The sequence below is a fragment of the Schistocerca nitens genome, chromosome 5, assembly GCF_023898315.1.
Source record: "Schistocerca nitens isolate TAMUIC-IGC-003100 chromosome 5, iqSchNite1.1, whole genome shotgun sequence".
Classification (NCBI taxonomy): domain Eukaryota; kingdom Metazoa; phylum Arthropoda; class Insecta; order Orthoptera; family Acrididae; genus Schistocerca; species Schistocerca nitens.
Genome location: NC_064618.1, coordinates 210,367,415 through 210,388,568, shown reverse-complemented (window position 1 = coordinate 210,388,568; position 21,154 = coordinate 210,367,415).

Genomic DNA, 21,154 nt, shown 5'->3' with positions numbered 1-21,154 from the left:
ACGGCGTCTCTATACACCGCCCGAGATTTATAGTGTGTGGCTCGTGGCTAGATAAATTTCTGAGTGAAAGATATCAAAAGAAAGAGAAAAGTTACATGCGGCTTGCGGCTGCTCTGCAATTTTAATTTCTGACATTCGCTGTTGCCCGGAGAGCAAACAGTTTATTAAACTCTTCGTGAACACCTGTTAACTGTCTCATGATATTTGGGAATGCTCTTTGTCAAAGGAAAATGTCAGTACTTAATTTTGTATCCCATTTAGTTTTAGTGCCTCTAAATTTTGCCAGTGCTGTACTGCCAAATAAAAATTATGTGTGAACTTAGCAGTTCTGAGAAGTTGCCCTCGTGTGGCTACGAAAATGATGAAAACGGTTACGATGAAAAAGAAAATAGGTGTCGCATTGTGTTAGACCTAACTGGTAAAACGCATGCTGAGAAAAGTTTCATATGGTTTCTATATGTCAGCGTACATCTTCCACAAATATATCTCGCAAGCTGCCTTATGGTGTGGGGCGGTGCACACCACTCTCTCTTCCCCCTTTCCTCGTAGTCTTCAAGAAGTGCAGCAGAACATTTCGAATGAGACTGCAGCAATTCCATTAGTTTAGCTTCGATCCGCTTTTGGAAACTTACTGGCCAGGGTCCAGAAGTGCCACGATATGAACGGTGGTCACTTTCAACATTTATAGTTAGGTTTGTACTGCATTTCCTTTACTCTGCTGTGTCTAATTGTACGCTGGAACACTGTTCTCCGGGCCACCTTTTTACCCCATGCTGTATTTGGGAATAAAAACTGTTGATGATCTTCCGTGTGAGACCTGATTGTTTCGGTTTCAATACTCTTTTCTCGTTTTATAAGTATGAGGAAGTACTATGTCAGCTGATTGTTCTAGGAACGTACACTCTCTCGAAATGTTAAAAGTAAGACACAACGTAGCGCATAACGTCGGTCTTTTAGCCTCTGCCACTGGATCTAGAGTTGGACTATAACCTGTGTGACGCTTTCTTGTGTACTGAACGAACCTGTGAAGAATCATACTATTCTTCGGATCCATTTCGTCTGTTGGTACTAGCAGGTAATTCTGTAAATCCTTGTCGCCAGTTTTGTAAAGGGCTCGTCGGTATTGCTGTGGAGGCCGAGTTGCCACTGTTATTACGGCAGGCCGAGTTTTTGAGTTCGTGAAACAGCTTCTGGTGCAGTACACCGCTAAGACAATTTCTCCCTACCACTATTACATAGTGATGCCTGAGGGTCAGGTAACAGGATAGGAGAACGAAGGTTCTCCAACACTCCAACAAATTAATAACGAAGTCACACAAATGATTTAAAAAGGTTTACTTTTCTTTGTAATTTGTTGAATAATGAAGTCTACAACACTGCATGTAATATAACACAAAACTCAACGGCTTAGTGCAAATAATCGTAGGTAAAGTTCACAGTGCGTAGTAAATGCAATTTACAACAAATGTCTGTTAACGAACTGAACGACGCTCCCTGTCTAAGTCATTCCTGGACGATGATCTAAACCAACGGGGAGAAAGCTGCTCTTCTATCTCCCGAGTACGCATCTGTCGTTGTCGTCCTGTCATTGGCGGATTGCACTAGGGTGGGAATTGGCCGAGACGAAGTCGATATCTTCATCCTCAGCGCCATCCGTGACGCTGGTGGAACTCTCGCAAGTGGCGAGTCCCTATTCTGTGAGCTTCGCGGGTAGACTGCACAGCCAGAGGATTCTTCCAATGAATCTGAGTGTGGCGGAAGCTTCTCCTACTATTAGTTTTATGTTGTCGTTCCTCTTTAAATTACTCGTATAGGTACTGACAGATCTTTAGGGATGTGACTGGTTACAGTAATTCTTCGTCAATAATGTAATTAAACAAAAATGGGTCCTTCTGCCTATGTATGCACAATCCCTTAAATTTCTTTACCTAACACCTTAGTTGTAGGGATGGTAAAAACTGAGTGGTTAGAATCGTTTTCATTTCTGAATAGCTTCAGTCCAGAACAGCGCGACTGCTACGGTCGCATGTTCGAATCCTGCATCGGGCATGGATGTGTGTGATGTCCTTAGGTTAGTTAGGTTTAAGTAGTTCTAAGTTCTAGGGGACTGATGACATCAGATGTTAAGTCCATTGTGCTCAGAGCCATTTGAACCATTTCTGAATAACCGGTGGTTTTCCCTATTTGTTTGCGATTGGTGAAAACAGGTGACTTTCAGCTAATAAGCGAGTAAAAAAACGAAATATCAGCTGTAACAGCGGAGCTAAAAGTTTTCGTTTGTAAGTAAACCTTCGTTAAAAAGCAGTAATTGTTATTCGTAAAGTTCGCACTGTTTGAAAAATTGCCTCATTATGGAAATGCTTCATTTCCTTTATAAGATTATAGTTCTTTCAGCCATTTCTATGAAATAATGAAAGAGAAAGATAATACTAAATAAATGGCAAAATAAAATAAATAATAAATATAAATAATATAATTATAAATAAATATAATAAATAAATAATAAAATAACATAAAATAAAAACTTAACAACAATTCGTTCATAGAATACAATAAAATTAGAAAATAGCTTATCTGCAGACTTTGACTCCATAATATGACTTTATCTGCTTGTAGCCTGTGAAAACGGACAAATGAACATGAAAATTAGGGCTCTTCAACCTCAGTTTTCACCCTTTAGCACTGACTACTCGTAATGCCCAGGTTGTATTCAACCACTTATCAATTTTCGAGAAAAGCAGCGACCGGTGGTAAGACTAACTTTTATTTTACTTCCCTATTTAATTTGAGTTTTGAGTCTGTACATCGTGAAACTGAATGGGTCAATATTTTCCAGTCTTCGTTTTCAACGTTTATTACGGAAGTAAGAGAAATAGAAAACCCAAAATCAGTTATTTCAGAAACCGGTTATTTGGAGTTTTAATAGTCAAGTTAAACCAGCGTAGAAAGAAACTTATATGATCAAAATCCGGTCGCTATTCTTACTTAGTTGTGCTGGAGACGAAAGTATGAAATGTAAGTGTACTAGCGTAATATTCCAACCGTAGACCAAACATGTATATAAAAAAAGGGATGAGCCTTCCGTTTCATTCGTATTTATGACTATGTTAAGCAGAACATAATTTCTTAGATCACTGATTGAAATATTACGCACAGACATGTTGTGGAATAAAAGCCGGCCGCAGTGGCCGAGCGGTTCTAGGCGCTTCATTCTGGAACCCCATTGCTGCTAGAGTCGCAATTCGAATGCTGCCTCGGGCATGGATGTGTGTGAAGTCCTTAGGTTAGTTTGGTTTAAGTAGTTCTAAGTTCTCGGGGGCTGATGACCTCAGATGTTCCAAGTCCCATAGTGCTCAGAGCCATTTGAACCATTTTTTGGAATAAAAAACTAAGCACCCCGCTCAAAGTTATCCAAAGAGAGGCCAGGATAAGATATTGTACTGCTTCACACATGTCGTCATCTGTTGTCAAACTAAAACAGAAATGAAACCTGGAGCTGGATTAATTATAGTGAAGTGTTTAAGGAGAGATTTCAGAATTATATACAGGTACATGATTAGTTGACACAGACACGGGTGCCTGCAGAAATTTATTGAAGAGGCCCCAAGCTACTAAAATTACCGCTTTTCATGAAGCTGATCCGATGAGTTTGCCCTAAAAACCAAATTGGACAACACGTTCACACCTCTTATTGCACATCATGTGAATGATATGTAACCAACCGCCGGTCGCGGTGGTCTAGCGGTTCTAGGCGCTCAGTCCGGAACCGCGCGACTGCTACGGTCGCAGGTTCGAATCCTGCTTCGGGCATGGATGTGTGTGATGTCCTTAGGTTAGCTAGGTTTAAGTAGTTCTAAGTTCTAGGGGACTGATGACCACAGATGTTAAGTCCCATAGTGTTCAGAGCCATTTGAACCATTTTGTAACCAACCAAAAATTTTCTGAACGTAGTTGACATTGATTCCTACATGGTAATCATATTTCATTGATATATGAAAATTTTATCTATTTATATTCTTAATATGACTATTACCTCACGATTAATTCATGGTATCAAATGAGTTATTCACACATATACTGTATTTTAAGTAGTGGCTAAAATGATGGGTTTTACATTGAAAATTGAAAATCCTGAACAGAAAAATAAATTAGCATGACAGAGAAAATGCTGTTGCAAAGCAACAAAAGTTTTTTCTGTGTGTGTGTTTGGGGAGGGGGAAGGGGAGGGGGCATCAGTCTTCTGACAGGTTTGATGCGGCCCGCCACAAATTCCTCTGTGACAACCTCTTCATCTCAGAGTAGCGCTTGCAACCTAAGTCCTCAATTATTGGCCTAATGCATTTCAATCTCTGTCTTCCTCTACAGTTTTTGCCCTCTACATCTCCATCTGGTACCATGGAAATCATTCCCTGTTGCCTTAACAAATGTCCTTTCATCCTGTCCCTTCTACATGTCAGTTTTTTTTTTACATATTCCTTTCCTCTCCTATTCTGCGCAGAACCTCCTCATTCTTTACCTTAATTTTTCAAAATTCGTCTGTAGCATCACAGCTCAAATGCTTCGATTCTCTACTGTTACGGTTTTCCCACAGTCCACGTTTCACTGCCATACAATGCCCTACTCCAGACGTATATCCTCAGAAACGTCTTCCACAAATTAAGGACTATGTTTGATATTAGTAGACTTGTCTTGGCCAGGAATGCCTTTTTCCCAGTGATAGTCTCCTTTTGATGTCCTCCTTGCTCCGACGGTCACTGGTTATTTTGCTGCCTAGGTATCAGAATTCTTTAACTTCATCTACTTCGTAACCATCAGTAGTGATGCTAAGTTTCTCCTGTTCTCATTTCTGCTACTTGTAATTACTTTCATATTTGTTTGATTTACTCTCTATCCATATTCTGTACTCATTACACTGTTCATTCCATTTATCACATCATGTAATTCTTCTTCACTTTGACTCAGGATAGCAATGTCATCAGCGAACCGTATCATCGATATCCTCTCACCTTGAATTTTAATTCCACTCCTGACCCTTTCTTTTATTTCCATCATTACTTTTTCGATGTACAGATTGAACAGTAAGGGCGAAAGGCTACATCCCTGTCTTACACCCTTTTTCATCCGAACACTTCGTTCTTGGTTGTCCACTCTTATTAATCCCTCTTGGCTCTTGTACATTTTGTACATTATCCGTCTCTACGTATAGCTTACCCTTATTTTTCTCGTAATTTCGAACATCTTGCACCATTTTACATTGTCGAACACTTTCCATGTCGACGAAGCCTATAAAAGTGTTTTGATTTTTCTTTAGGCATGCTTCCATCATCAACTGCAGCGTCAGAATTGCCTCTCTGGTGCATTTAATTTTTCTAATGCCAGATTGACCGTCATCTAGCACATCGTCAACTTTATTTTTCTCTCTTCTCTATGTTATTTTTGTCAACAACTTGTATATTGAGCTGTTAAGCTGGCTGTGCAATAATTCTCGCAGATCTCAGCTTTTACAGCCTTCGGAATTGTGTGGATGACATATTTCGGAAAGTCAGATGGCATTTCGCCAGACTCATACATGCTACACACCAACGTGAAAAGTCTCTTTGTTGCCTCTTCTCCCGCCCGCATCTCGTGGTCGTGCGGTAGCGTTCTCTCTTCCCACGCCCGGGTTCCCGGGTTCGATTCCCGGCGGGGTCGGGGATTTTCTCTGCCTCGTGATGGCTGGGTGTTGTGTGCTGTCCTTAGGTTAGTTGGGTTTAAGTAGTTCTAAGTTCTAGGGGACTTATGACCACAACAGTTGAGTCCCATAGTGCTCAGAGCCATTTGAACCTTTTTTTTTTTTTTTTTTGCCACTTCTCCCAATCATTGCAGAAATTCTGAGGGATGTTATCTATCCCTTCTACTTTATTTGATCTTAATTCCTCCAAAGCTCTTTTAAATTCTGATTCTAACACTGGATCCCCTATCTCTTCTAAATCGACTTCTGTTCCTTCTTCTATGGCCTCAGACAAATCTTCCCCTCGCAGAAAAAGTCAATGTATTCTTTTCACCTATCCGCTTTCGCATTTAACAACGGAATTACGACTACACTCTTAATGTTACCACAGTTGCCTTTACTGTCATCGAAGGTTGCTTTGACTTTCCTGCATTGTGAGTCAGTCCTTCCGACAATATTTCCTTTTTCGATTTTTCCCGTTTTCCATGCAGCCATTTTATCTTCCCTTCCGTACACTTCTATTTATTTCATTCCTTAGTGTCTTCTATGTTTGTATTCCTGAGATTCCCGTTACATTTTCGTACTTCCTGCTTTCATTGATCAGCAGACATGTTTCCTCTATTACCCATGGTTTTTTCGCAGTTACCTTATTTGCACCTACGTTATACCTATCCAGCTTCTGTAATGGTCCTTTTTAGATATGTTCATTTCACTTCAACTGTACTGCTTGCTGAGCTATACCTCGTTGCTGTATTTATAACCTCGGAGAACTTAGAGCGTATTTCGTCATTCCATTGGACTTCTGTGTCCCACTTCTTTGCATATTGGTTCTTCCTGATTATGTCTTCAGCCTACTCTTCATCACTACGAAATTGTGATCTAAGTCTATACATTCTCCTGGTTACGCCTTACAATCCAGTATCTGATTTTGGAATCTCTGTCTCAGGATGATGTAATCTACCTGAAATCTTCCCGCATCCCCCGGCATTTTCCAAGTATACCTCTTCCTCTTGTGATTCTTGAAGAGAGTATTCGTAATCACTTGTTGAAATTTACTGCAAAACTCAGTTATTATTTCTCTTCTCTCATTGCGTGTCCCAAGCTGTAACCCTTTCTTCTATACCTTCCTCTACAACTTCATTCCAGTCCCCCAGGACTATTAGATTTTCATTTCTCTTAATGTACTGTGCTACCCTTTCGATATCCTCATATACTTCCTATCTCTTCATCTTCAGCTTGCGTCATTGGCATGTATACCTGAACTACGGTTGTCGGTGTTGGTTTGCGGCCGATTCTGATAAGAACAACCCTATCATTGAACTGTTCACAGTAACACACTCTTTGCCACACCTTCCTATTTGTAACGACTCCTACTCCAGCTATACAATTTTCTGCTTCTGTTTGAAAATTGGAAATTTGTTTTATGTTCTATGGGACCAAACTACTAAGGTCATCGGTCCTTAGGCCTACACATTATTTAATCTAACTTAAACTAACTTACGATAAGGACAACACACACACCCATGCCCAACGGAGGACTCGAACGTCCGACGGAGGGAGCCGCGCGAACCATGGCAAGGCCCCTAGACCGCACGGCTACCCCACGGAGCTGCTCCTGTTGATATAACCCTATACTCATCTGAGCCGACCGGAGTGGCCGTGCGGTTCTAGGCGCTACAGTTTGGAGCCGAGCGACCCCTACGGACGCATGTTCGAATCATGCCTCGGGCATAGATGTGTGTGATGTCCTTAGGTTAGTTAGGTTTAAGTAGTCCTAAGTTCTAGGCGACTGATGGCCTCAGAAGTTAAGTCGCATAGTGCTCAGAGCCATTTTTATACTCATCTGACCAGAAATCCTTGTCTTCTTTACATTTCACTTCATTGACCCCTACTATATGTAGATTGATTCTTTGCATTTCCCTTTTCTGATTTTCAAGTTTCCTTACCACGTTGAAGTTTCTGACATTTCAGCTCGGACTCGTAGAACGTTATACTTTCCTTATTATTCAATCTTTTTCTCATGGTCAGCTTCCCTTGGCACTTCTCTCCCGGAGATCTGATAGGGGGACTTTTTCGGAATCTTTCGCCCGTGGAGAGATCATCATAACACTTTTTCAATTACAGGCCACATGTCCTGTGGATACCCTTTACGCGACATTAATGTAGTGGTTTCCGTTACATTTTGCATCCTCATGCCGTTGATCATTGCTGATTCTTCCGCCTTTAGAGGCAGTTTCCCAACCGAAGGACAACAGAGTGTCCTGAACCTCTCTCCGCTCCTCCGTCCTCTTTGGAAAGACCGTTCGTAGAATGAGGGTGACTTCTTACGCCGGATGTCTTCGGCCACCAATGCCGATTTTTATCAAAATTTAAGCAGTGGTGGGTTTTGAACCAGGGATCGAGGACGTTTCGATTACTAATCAAACACGCAAAACTTTTTTTTTACTTCTATTACCTTTTTTTTCCTTGGTGCCACAGTCAGCTACATTTTGGAGGAGACAAGGTCGCATAGGTCGAATCCCGAGAGCTGGCCACGACGCCTCGTCCGTCCCGCCTCCGTACTGCACCCTCACATTGTTCATATTAATTTTACTTATTTTTTTCATTTTTTGTACACATAGATGAAGAGGAAAAAGATGTTAAAATAAGTCCACCCATCCGGAATCCTGGAAACAGCGCAAGAAGAGAAACGATAGCAGGCGGCCAAAACGTAATCGCTTCATGTTTCATTCCCAATCGGGCGGCACCTGCCACGCCAGGAACGCGCCAACTTAGTGGAAGCCTGGTAAAAACGCTGGTAAGATAACTGATAAAACACGGGCGATAACGGGAACTGCGCGCAATCTCCGCATGTGCACTCTGCAAGTATTGCCAGAAATCAAGGCCCCTGCGATGAACATCTTCAAATAGATATGCCAAAGTCCAGAGAAGCGTCCTAGGCTTTGCTGCAGGAAAATATTCCACCGCTGGGTAAAGAAAGGACTCGGGGTCAATAACATGCGGCTGCACTCGTAGAAAAAAAATGGTTCAAATGGCTCTGAGCAGTATTGGACTTAACATCTGCGGTCATCAGTGCCCTAGAACTTAGAACTACTTAAACCTAACCAACCTAAGGGCATCACACATCCATGCCCGAGGCAGGATTCGAACCTGCGACCGTAGCGGTCTCGCGGTTCCAGACTGTAGCGCCACTAATGGCCGGCGCGCACGCGTAGAAAACAGGCAACCATCTGTCGCCCCTGTAGCTAGATATCGGCAACGGCTACACACCTGAAGCGGTGGTGATCATCATCGACACTGTGACGTACGGCGCAGAGAGGAGATCCCGCCAGCTATGGCATGGAACCGCTCTTTAGTCGGATACTTCCCACAGGTCGCATAATGCAAAGTCGATCCGATTTGCGTCGGAAAGAAGGTGTGATGAATGTGGTGACAAATCACAGACCACAGCAACAACGGGAACTTGCGTTCTACGACGTTACAGACGACACGACGCAGCAAAAAGGACGTACAAGTCCTTCGTCCAAGGCAGGTGCGTTCGTGTGAGTTCGGCGCGAACGTAGCTGAGTTGCACAATGAAGGCCGCAATGTGAGCAAACGCAGGCCCGATGCTACCGACCGGGAGCGGTGGGGAGGGAGACTGGCACAAGACCGGCAAGTAAATGGTGCGTAACGGAGGCCTCGGCAGTGCTCCACTGTTTACGCATTGCGGCCATGTGAAGTGCTGCCGCATGATAGCCGACGCTCGCAAAACCAAGCCGTCCTGCACGTGGAGGGCGGGTGAGTGAGTCACAGCGTACTTCGAAGAGCGACCCAGCCGTCAGAAAATATCCGAATACTGCTTGAATACAACGTCCTGTCGTAATCGGCAGCGGTAGAACCTGCGCAGTTTGAACCATTCTCGATGCTACCTAGGCACTCAGATAGGCAACATGCTGCAAAGGACGAGGCGACGTAGGGAGCTGTGACTGATCATTATACGGGTAATTCCCAAAACTTAATGAAAGCTGACCGCCGCTGTACGGCGCGTTGATGACGTGAACGTTGGACACAGGCCAGAACTTCCGGGGGTATCCCGCGACTAACAGACAGTGCCGTGGATTTGCGCACATTGAAAGGTGGCTACACTGAGCCACAGCGCCAGAAATTGCGCCAAAGAGTATTATTCCGCCGCCTCCACTGGCAGTTCTTGTCGAGAAGTCGTGGTGGAGAGTGCTTGTTGAGATGTGGTAGTGGAGAGTTCTTGCTGAGAAGTCGTAGTGGAGAGTGCTTGTTCAGATGTTGTCATATTGTTTTGATGGGATAGACACCAGATATTGTTGGATTGGGGATGCTGTAATGATCAGAGTGTGCTTTTCGTCAATATATATGAAGGTAAAAAAAAAAGTGCATGGGGGCTTAATTATATATATAATGCAAATAATTTTTAATTTTTTTTTTTTGTCGCTGTATGTCCGATTACGAAGTCTCATAACGGTTGGCCCTGACTAGTATTTGTACGCAATCTGACTGCATAGAACAACAACAAAGAATGAAACGAAATTTTCCGTTAACACAATTAATTAAGTCCCCAGCAACTATAAAACCTAGGAAACAACAAAACTCAAGTGTAGCTGTTGTGTGTGTGGAAGTGTGATTCAACGTACACATCTGGCACGGTTCTTCCTCAATAAGACCAGATATTTTAAACACCATTTATACTGAAGTAAAAAAAAAAAACCAGAAATACTATAATTGCACATAGAAACCAGAAATACAGTCTAATACAAGAACACGAGCCAGATGCTTTGTTGACTGAACCTGTGACCAAGAGGCATTATTGTTTAAGACATTGAAATAATACAAAAAAGGGAATTTTTTACCTTCATGTATATTGACGAAAAGCACACTCTGATCATTACAGCATCCCCAATCCAACAATATCTGGTGTCTATCCCATCAAAACAATATGACAACATCTGAACAAGCACTCTCCATTACGACTTCTCAGCAAGCACTCTGCACTACCACATCTCAACCAACACTGTCCACCACGACTTCTCGACAAGAACTGGCAGTGGAGGCGGCGGAATAATACTCTTTGGCGCAGTCTCTGGCGCTGTGGCTCAGTGTAGCCACCTTTCAACATTCGTCATACTTCCAGCCACCCTACCATGGACCCTGATGGTATCGATGATCCGTGCGACTTCCTCTCGAGAAAAAACCAGCAGCAAGAGATCATCGGCGTATGCATGATATCAGAATGTGTAACCGTTTAAGGAGAGTCCAGCCAGCAGGCTTAAGAGAGCTCCAGCGACTCTGCATAAAGGTACATGGACGGGGGCAGCCTCGTCGGACCGACCGCTAAACTGATATCGGAGCCGCCACACGTCCATTGACCTGGACCAAAGAACGCTCGCTGTTAGAGTGCCGTCGAAGGACGCTGATGAGTCGGTGAGGCAAGCCCATCTGTTCTAAGGTACAATAGACGAAGGCATGGCGCATCCTGTCAAACGCGCTTTCAAGATCTACGAAAATAGTCGCCCCATGAAGTTTGCACGTCTGTGCCAGCGGAATCACGTCATGATAGTCTCAAGTTGCTGCCTGGCTGTTAGCTGTGCCACGTGGCGTAGTTTGCGTGGTGCAGGGGACACGTTAAGAGTGGTCTGCTGCACGCTCCAGTAACAGCACAAAATTCTTGTAATCATTATTTAACAAGGAGGTAGGACGGTAGTGGCCCATTCGAGGCATCGGTTTATGAACTGGAACAATAATGCCCTCGACAAAGGCTCTCTGGAACGCAGCTGCAGGCTTGATCAGTTCATTATACATCTCCGTCCACCGTGTAGGCATGAGACCACAAAAAGTACGATAAAATTCAGTAGAGAGTCCATCGATGCCTGGTGAATTGCACGGCGCACCCCATGAAGATAGAGGTAGTGACTTCCTGGGAGGTGAAAGGTTCCATTAACGTAACCCCCTCCTCAAGCGAGAGGGTGCGCGGATCGTCCACGGCAATAGAATCGTAGTCCAGGACGGCCCCACCATCGGCACGGTAGACTCGGCGATAATGTTCGAGAAATCAATCGACTATGTCCGCTTGTCAGACGACAAGCTGCGCACTATGATCTACGAGTTCGTTGACTAAGTTCTGTTGGCGCTGTCTGCGATCGTGCACAATACGATGCGTGGAGCGATTCTCGCGCCACAACACATCACGTCTGCGGGCACGCACCACAGCCAACTGTAGTTTCCGGCGAGTAATCGCTAGTAGCTTCACCTTAATCATTCTGCGTTCAGTTTGTACTTCTGGGCGAGTTGGCTGGCCACAAAGGTCACGGAGAACACTGAAGTAGATGTCTGTAGTGTGCCTGTGCCAAGCGGCTACCTCCCTGCTATAAGCGATGAAAGTGCGCCGAAGCATCGGTTTGGCATATTTCAATCACCAGTCCACGACGGATGCGTAGAATCGGAGACGCTTTTCACACCTTCTCCGCGTCTCAGTGATGCGTTGGTGACAAGCAGGACCTTGAAAATGCAGAGTATTAAGTTTCCGTGGTGCTCGACTCCTGCAAACCTCCTGGTGGGGAAGGAGGAATGTACATATGTACGCACAGTGGTCAGAGCGCACCAAAGACCAGCGCTTCATCGAGCACCGCATCAACCAGCCTACGGGAAAAATAAATGCGGTTTAATTGATTAGCCGAATGGCTCGTGTGAAACGTGAATCCCGGGTCGTCGGCGCAGAACCTCCCAGGTATTCCGTAGGGCTAGATCATGAACAATGAGACACAGCCACTGGCACGGAGTAAAATTCGAGCATTGATCTTTCCGGCCGAGCACGCAGTTGAAGTCCCCTAGAAGAGAAGATGTTCATGTCGGCCTAATAACAGTGGGACAATCTCCTCCGCATAAAAACGTGCTCTTTCACGCCGACATCCAGTACCAGAAGGTGCATAGACATTAATGACACGCGTGGAGTTAGTCGTAAAAGCCATAGCCCTGGCAGCTGGGAGATACATGATGTCTTCAATCAGGATGCCTTCGCGTACATACACAACCACTCCATGGCCAAGGTGATTGCCATGAGAGGCGTATAAGTCGTATCTTGCTATCCGGGGCAGCGCTGCTAAATGCAAGCGAAAATATTTTGTAATGCGAAATTATTTTGTTGACACCGACCTACGTAGGGAGGTACGATCACCACGATAAAACAAGCGAAATCAGAGCTCGTACAGAAAGATATAGGTGTTCATTCTTTCCGCGCGCTGTACCGAGATTGGAATAATAGAGAATTGTGCCAGGAACTTAAACATGATTTTCAGAGTATCCATGTGGATGTAGAAAAAAATCTAGATGCCCTGTATAACACTGCGAAATCTACCTCCGAAGCCCGTATCATTTCTTTCAGAAGATGTATCTAGACCGGCGCGTGGACGTCGTTGATATTCAGTTTCACAAGCTGCGAAATGGTCGCGAATTGAACAGTGACCCGAATGTAGAATAAATTTCAGTTGCTTCACTCTATGGTCACAATTTTTTTCAAAGACTATCGGTCCGATCTGTATTTTAAAAACACGTAGCCGCTCATTGTCACTAAGGTACGAGTGGACGCCGTTGATATTCAGTTTCACAAGCTGCGACATGGTCGCGAATTGAACAGTGACCCGAATGTAGAATAAATTTCAGTTGCTTCACTCTATGGTCACAATTTTTTTCATCAGACTATCGGTCCGATCTGTTTTTTAAAAACACGTAGACATTCATTGTCACTAAGGTACGAGTGGAGCTACGACCTACCGGGTTGGGGGGATGTTGATGCTCCTGTGAAGATGCGGGGGCACCCGACAGCAGGAGCCACCGGCGACCCTCGCACGGCGCACAAGTGGACATCAGCAGGTGGTCTCCTTTAACGAAGACTTCTGCACGGAATTTGCTGTTTCTTGAATAATCCTCGCCATGGCATCAAAAATGGTTCAAATGGCTCTGAGCACATGAGACTTAACATCTGAGGTCATCAGTGCCCTAGAACTTAGAACTACTTGAACCTAACTAACCTAAGGACATCACACACATCCATGCCCGAGGCAGGATTCGAACCCGCGACCGTAGCGGCCGCTCGGTTCCAGACCGAAGCGCCTAGAACTGCTCCGCCACAACGACCGGCTGCCATGGCATCCATATGTTCAACGGCTACTGACACTGCCATATTTCATGATCTCCTTAACAGGTAGTCTATCAACTGGTCAGGGGGAAGAGTCCCGTTCCGACTTCGTACGATGCCATCTTTTGCGCCGTTTAGGGGAGCGTTTTTACGCAATCATCCTTCCGCGTCCCAAGACTGGAGGGAATCGCGCCGGTCATGTACAAAGGCACAACCATAGAGTCGACCAAGGAGTCACGTTTGACATCAGCGACGGCAACGGGCGCAGCCGAAGCAGCCACCGGAACTAAGGGCATTTCGAAAGTCGCATCGTCAGTCACCTCGTCCCCAACAGGTTCAGGAAGAAGCGTAATACTATCCTTCAACTGTTTACCTGATTCCGTAGGCCGCCTGACGTCAGGCGACGACTTAAAGGGCGATACGTTCCACGTCCAAGGAATAATTTTAAACGTAATGTCGATTTCCTGAACTTATTTGCTGTGACCTCTGTGCGCGAAGCCCGCAAGCTGGCCAAGTCGCAATGTAAACAAACACAAGCACACACGCTCCGCGGGTTGAAGTACGCTACGCCCACTCCGGACGGCCGCTAAAGCCAGACTGTGGCCTAGACCACGGGTGCAACCGCATCCAAAGTTATTAATAAAAACTGAAACAATAATTCCTCTCAAAACAGAGAAACATGAAACCAACTTTAAAAAAAAATGGTTTTTAAAGATGGCGCCAACTATAACGCTGTGTTTGCTTAAAACAATTTATCCTTGTCCATGTTAATGGGTTTATGCATTGTTTTCATGCCTTGTCTTAACTAGTACATTATAAGTAGCGGAGTAGCCCGGCGTTGCCTAAGTACTAATAGCTGTGCGTCTACGCCCATACCAAACGCCGGCCGAAGTGGCCGAGCGGGTCTAGGCGCTACAGTCCGAACCGCGCGACCGCTACGGTCGCAGGTTCGAATCCTGCCTCGGGCATGGATGTGTGTGATGTCCTTAGGTTAGTTAGGTTTAATTAGTTCTAAGTTCTAGGGGACTCATTACCTCAGCAGTTAAGTCCCATAGTGCTCAGAGCCATTTGAACCAGCCCATACCAAACAATGAATGTCCTTATGCTTAATGTTTATGACGTGACATCTCTTCAACTATGTGTTGTACAATGATATATTTCAATAGGTACATTCAGCGGCATATGTGGATACCATATGCAAAATGTGTCGCGAATGGAGCAAGTAGCAAGGAAATCATAAAAATCTTCAAATTTGTGTAAAATCTTATGGACTTAACTGCTAAGGTCATCAGTCCCTAAGCTTACACACTACTTAACCTTAATTATCCTAAGGACAAGCACACACACCAATGCCCGAGGGAGGACTCGAACCTCCGCCGGGACTAGCCGCACAGTCCATGACTGCAGCGCCTAGACTGCTCGGCGGATATATAATTTAGTAGTTGAATTCAGTGTTATAAGAACATAATCGCTGCGAAATGTGTCGTGAATACAGCTAGAAGTAGCGAAGTAATAAATTAAAACTTCATGCATTATCCTATTCTTTTACTGCATGAACAACGGTAAAGTAGTAACCGCTAAACCTTTTCCTTTTCTTATTTTGTAGAGGGTGTCAGCGAGAAAACAGTTCGTAACGACATGCAATTATGTGTAAAGTTTGTTGTAAGTCGCTAAATGCCCTCATTCTGAAATGCCGGATGAATAAATTGTGGGAATTCACGAGTCGCGGTCTACTCTTCTTTTTCTCCCCCACCACTAGGTAAATGGTTCTTAACCCCAAAGCGATTGTCATCTTACAGTAAGGTACCTGCAACCAGGTTTGGTTGAAATCGGTAATGTAGTTTAGGAGGAGATGTGGAAAACACACACACATGGAGGAGATGTGGAAGATACACACACACATGCACACACACACACACACACACACACACACACACACACACACGCCGCGAGGAGTGGCTGCGGTGTCAGAGGTGCCTTGTCACTGACTGCGCGGCTTCTCCCGCCGGAGTTTCGAGTCCTCTCTCAGGCATGGTTGTGTCTGTGTTGTTCTTAGCATTAGCATAGCTTAGTTTAAGTTAGTTTGCGTAGTGTGTAAGCCCAGGGACCGATGACCTCTGCATTTTGGTCCCTTAAGCACTCACACACATTTGAACACACACACACACACACACATACCCATACATATATACATAAATATATGCATACGTTTTTATAACGTGCATGGATTGAAACTGAAAGTAATGTTTTCAGACGTACGTTTCTTAGGGTTTTAGATAGATCTGAAGAATCCTATGGTAAACCTCTTAAAAGCTCCCTGAAATCGTCTCCTTAAATCGAATTAATAGCATAGGGCTGAACTGAGAGGGTCATCACGTTCCCAGATCGTTCGAGTCATTATCGAGAAACCACACTAACTCGGCTACAAAATTGTAATTTCCTAATTGCATGTTGACCTGTTTTACACTCCATGGAGCTTAGGAGTCTTAGAATTCCTGGGAGGATCGTTTAGGCCTAGAAATTTTATTTTCATCCTCTCTCCGTTCGACTAATATATGCACAGTGCAGTATACGTGCTTCAGAATCAACTGCAATATAGCTTCCGTTTAAAACTGAATGGTGGCTCCTTACCCAGTGATGGCCCTTCTTTGTCCACAGAGAAATGCTGAACTACCTTTATGATTACACGGTGCTGCAAGAGGAAGGGGTATCCCTTCGGAATATGGAGACCGATGTCGCGGGTAGGCATAGTCAAGCGATGCTTGTAATCTGCTATAACTGTCTTTGGAACTGGCCCGCAAGTGTGTTGGAGTGGACTGTTTCGAAACCTCGTAAGAGCTTCACGAAGAAGCGATAGGGTAGAGACTGCAGAAACTGTCTAATATTCCGTGAACAGCGTAACAATGAAACAAGTTTACAATATTTCCCGTTCCCCTCGAGAATGCTACATCTTCATTTCAGCAGAATCATAGACAAACATTGCTTTTGTAATAGGTCGTGCTGTAGCGTTCTCGCTTCCCACGCCCGGGTTCCCGGGTTCGATTCCCGGCGGGGTCAGGGATTTTCTCTGCCTCGTGATGGCTGGGTGTTGTGTGCTGTCCTTAGGTTAGTTAGGTTTAAGTAGTTCTAAGTTCTAGGGGACTTATGACCACAGCAGTTGAGTCCCATAGTGCTCAGAGCCATTTTTGTAATATGTAGAAGGTATGTACCACCAGGGTTTCAGGGGAGTGGAAGTGTACCTTCTTGCCTCCTCTTGAGGACACCTTTGGCGTTATAAGAAGCCTTCCACTTACTGCTACAGAATTGTGGAACTGCGTTTAAGTAGACCTATACTGAGTATAGCGCAACTTACTCTGATCAACCAGAACATTATGACCACACGGCTAATAGCCGGTATGCTTACCTGTGGCACGGATAACAGCTGCGACGCGTTGCGGCGTGGGAGGAATGAGGCCTTGGTAGGTCGCTGGGGGCAGCCGGCACCACAACTGCACACACAAGTCACCAACTTCTCGTAAATTCCGGGGAGGGGCCGACGATCTCTTACGCCACGTTCAATCACATCTGTTCTAACTGTTCAGACCTGGAGAGTAGGAGGCCAGGACATCAATTGTAATTCGCCACGGTGTCCCTTGAACACCTCCATCACCCTCCTGGCCTTGTGACATGGTGCACTACTTTGTCGAAAAATGCCACTGCCGTGGGAAACATGGTCGTCATGAAGGAGTGCACGTGGTCTGAGAGCAGTGTGCGACACTCCTTGACCACCTTCAGTGGACCCATGGATGCCCACCTGAATGTTCCCCGCAACATATTGTAGCCGCCGCTAGGTTCTATCCGTCCTGCTTTACAGGCGTCAAGGAGCTGTTCCCGTGCAAGAGGACGGATTCGCGCCCTTCCATCGGAGTGGTGAAAGAGGAGATCTCGGGTTTCATAAGACCGTGCAACGCTCTGCCACTGCGCCAACGTCACGGCCGATAGTCACGTGGGCATTGCATTCGTAGTGGCCAACGTCGTGGTGTTAGCGCCGGCACTGGAATGGGTCATCGTCTGCAGAATCTCAATATTAGGAGTCTTCGGTGCACCGTATGTTCAGACACAATTGTACTCTGCCCAGAATTAAAGTCTGATGTTAGTTCCTCCACAGTTCGTCGCCTGTCCTGTTTTACTAGTCTGCCCAGCCTATGACGTCCGAAATCTGTATTGAAGGATGGCCGCCCAACCCCACGACCTGTAGACGTGGCTTCACCATGGTTTCGCCATGTGTTGAAGACGCTCACCACAGCACTCCTCAAACACGCGACAAGTCGTGCTGTTTCCGAGATGTTCGTGGTGAGTCTATGGGTCGTCACAATCTGCCCACGGTCAAACTCAGGTAGATGCGATGCCTTCCACATTCTACACCCGGACAAGACGCTCATTGTGACTCTTGAAGTTTTCCCGGCGTATCGAATATTCCACAAGATTTCGGGATTGCAGCCGGATCTCATCGACTTCTTTCCACGATATTTCGGCTGACAACCTTACAGCCATCTTCAGGCGAGTGTTTGACACTGGAGATTGCTAGTGCAAGTCGCTCTATTTATACGTAAAAGTGCCGCAGGCGCGCATGCGCAAGTTACCGTAGCATGCGCGCCACCTGTCGATTCCAAGGCCCTCTACAATATTACACTGCATCTATGGAGCGCAATCGAATGCGTGAAAAAAGTAAAACATGCACGCAGACGTGTCCAAAACAATAAAATGCAAAATTTCAATATTAAAATTACTTGTCGCTCGACGTGTCAGAAGCCATAAAAAGTTTTCTTTTGGTTGAAATTAAAGAAATCAACGGGTCCCAGGCCTTATTCAATAAAAAGCCGCCATCACGATTAATGAGATTATCCGCTAAACGTATTTCCACGGATTCCTTCACAACTGAATCCCAGAAGGATCTCGATGGGGCCAAGATTTTCGTGGCCGAATAATCCATAGTATGTCCTGTGGAAATACAATGTTCGGCTATAGCCGACTTACTTGGCTGTAAAAGGCGAGTGTTGCGCTCATGTTCAACGCAGCCTTGCAGACGAATTAGAGCACTTGAAATCGGTATTTCAACATAATGGATATTCTGCACATCAGGTCAGTACTGCTTTAAGGAGGAAAAAACGTGACCACCCACAAGATCAAGAGGATAAGGAGGTGTTTAAGTCCAGAGCATTTCTCCCATTTGTCGGGAACATTTCATCGAAAGTAGGCAGAATTTTAAAGAAACATCGTGTGAAAGCAATCTTCCGGCCACCTACAAAGACTCGTGCTCTTCTGGGCTCAGCCAAGGATGATCTGGGATTACGGAAGGCTGGAATTTATAAAATACCGTGCGAGTGTGGGAAAGCCTACATTGGTCAAACCACACGCACAGTAAACGACCGCTGCGTTGAACATGAGCGCAACACTCGCCTTTTACAGCCAAGTAAGTCGGCTATAGCCGAACATTGTATTTCCACAGGACATACTATGGATTATTCGGCCACGAAAATCTTGGCCCCATCGAGATCCTTCTGGGATTCAGTTGTGAAGGAATCCGTGGAAATACGTTTAGCGGATAATCTCATTAATCGTGATGGCGGCTTTTTATTGAATAAGGCCTGGGACCCGTTGATTTCTTTAATTTCAACCAAAAGAAAACTTTTTATGGCTTCTGACACGTCGAGCGACAAGTAATTTTAATACTGAAATTTTGCATTTTATTGTTTTGGACACGTCTGCGTGCATGTTTTACTTTTTTCACGCATTCGATTGCGCTCCATAGATGCAGTGTAATATTGTAGAGGGCCTTGGAATCGACAGGTGGCGCGCATGCTACGGTAACTTGCGCATGCGCGCCTGCGGCACTTTTACGTATAAATAGAGCGACTTGCACTAGCAATCTCCAGTGTCAAACACTCGCCTGAAGATGGCTGTAAGGTTGTCAGCCGAAATATCGTGGAAAGAAGTCGATGAGATCCGGCTGCAATCCCGAAATCTTGTGGAATAGGACGCTCATTGATACTAGAAGCGCCGACTGTGTGTCTGACTAACAGTCACTCCCTGCCATGCGACGTTGGTATCACCTGGACAGATTTATATCGATAGTAGGTCGCTGGTCATAGTGTTCTGGCAGATCAGTGTACTTCACGGTTTGACTGAATAAATTTTCAAACAACGTATTCATTATAAAACACACACAGGGCGATTTTTTGCACCCTGTACTAACTCTAGGAATTGATCGACGAGAGGATAAGGAACAGAAAGGATCTAATTTACTTATGCTCGGAAATGCATGGTTTCCATGCTCATTTATTCAATCGTACATTGTTACAGAGACTGCAATCTAATATGTGCTGTACCATTCAGTCGCAGTTACAGATTATGGTCAAACTGGTTTCCATGTGCCTCAACGCATGCGTGTACGCGTCGTAGCTTGTTCTGTCTCACACGTTCACATCGGACAGGCTGTAGCCGAACAGTGTCAAAGGCAGTACGAACAGTGTCTCTACATCTGCAATGGGCTCTGAATACACAATACTTTTGAGACGGCCCCATGATTAGAAAACGCGCTGTTTGACATTCGTTGAACGAGCAGGCCATGCTACTGGACCAGGGAAGACACGACTGAGAGACGTCCGGGCGTTAACGGCGAAGTGGACTGGAGTACCATCATGCACCAGCCACATAACCCTTCAAATCATCAATGAAACTTCTTGCAGCGGGGGAGGCAAAGTCACTCGCAAGAAACGCTGATAATCCCGGCCTGTTAGGTGACGTGAAAGGAAGACTAGTCCCAAAATGCGGTCGCCAACTATTCCAGCCCACACATTCCGGCTGCACCGATGCCGATGATTCGAGTACATCATATCATTGGGGTTCTGCAAACTGTCCCACAGATGACTAAAAATTGAAGGTAACACTCGCGTAAAGGCGGCTTCATCAGTGAACAGGATGGATGACACAAATCCCGGAATGGTGGTTGCCTGGTGAAGAAGCCACTGACAGTACTGCTCGCAACGTGGAAACTCTATCGCTAGTAAGCCCTGAACACGCTCTGAGTGATCAGCATAGTAGCAAATGTCGTGGAGAATGTTCCACACGGTTGTCTGGTTTAACCTGTATTGGCAGGCTAAATGATACCGACGATGCGGTCGCCTTTCACAGTGTTCATCTTATTTTCCTCCAAGTCTGGTGTGCGAACATTTCAGGTACGTCCTTCGTGATTTCCTACTTCCTGAAAAGACTCTGTCTCAGACAAACTGCGAAACACTGTTGCAATCATTGGATGTTGT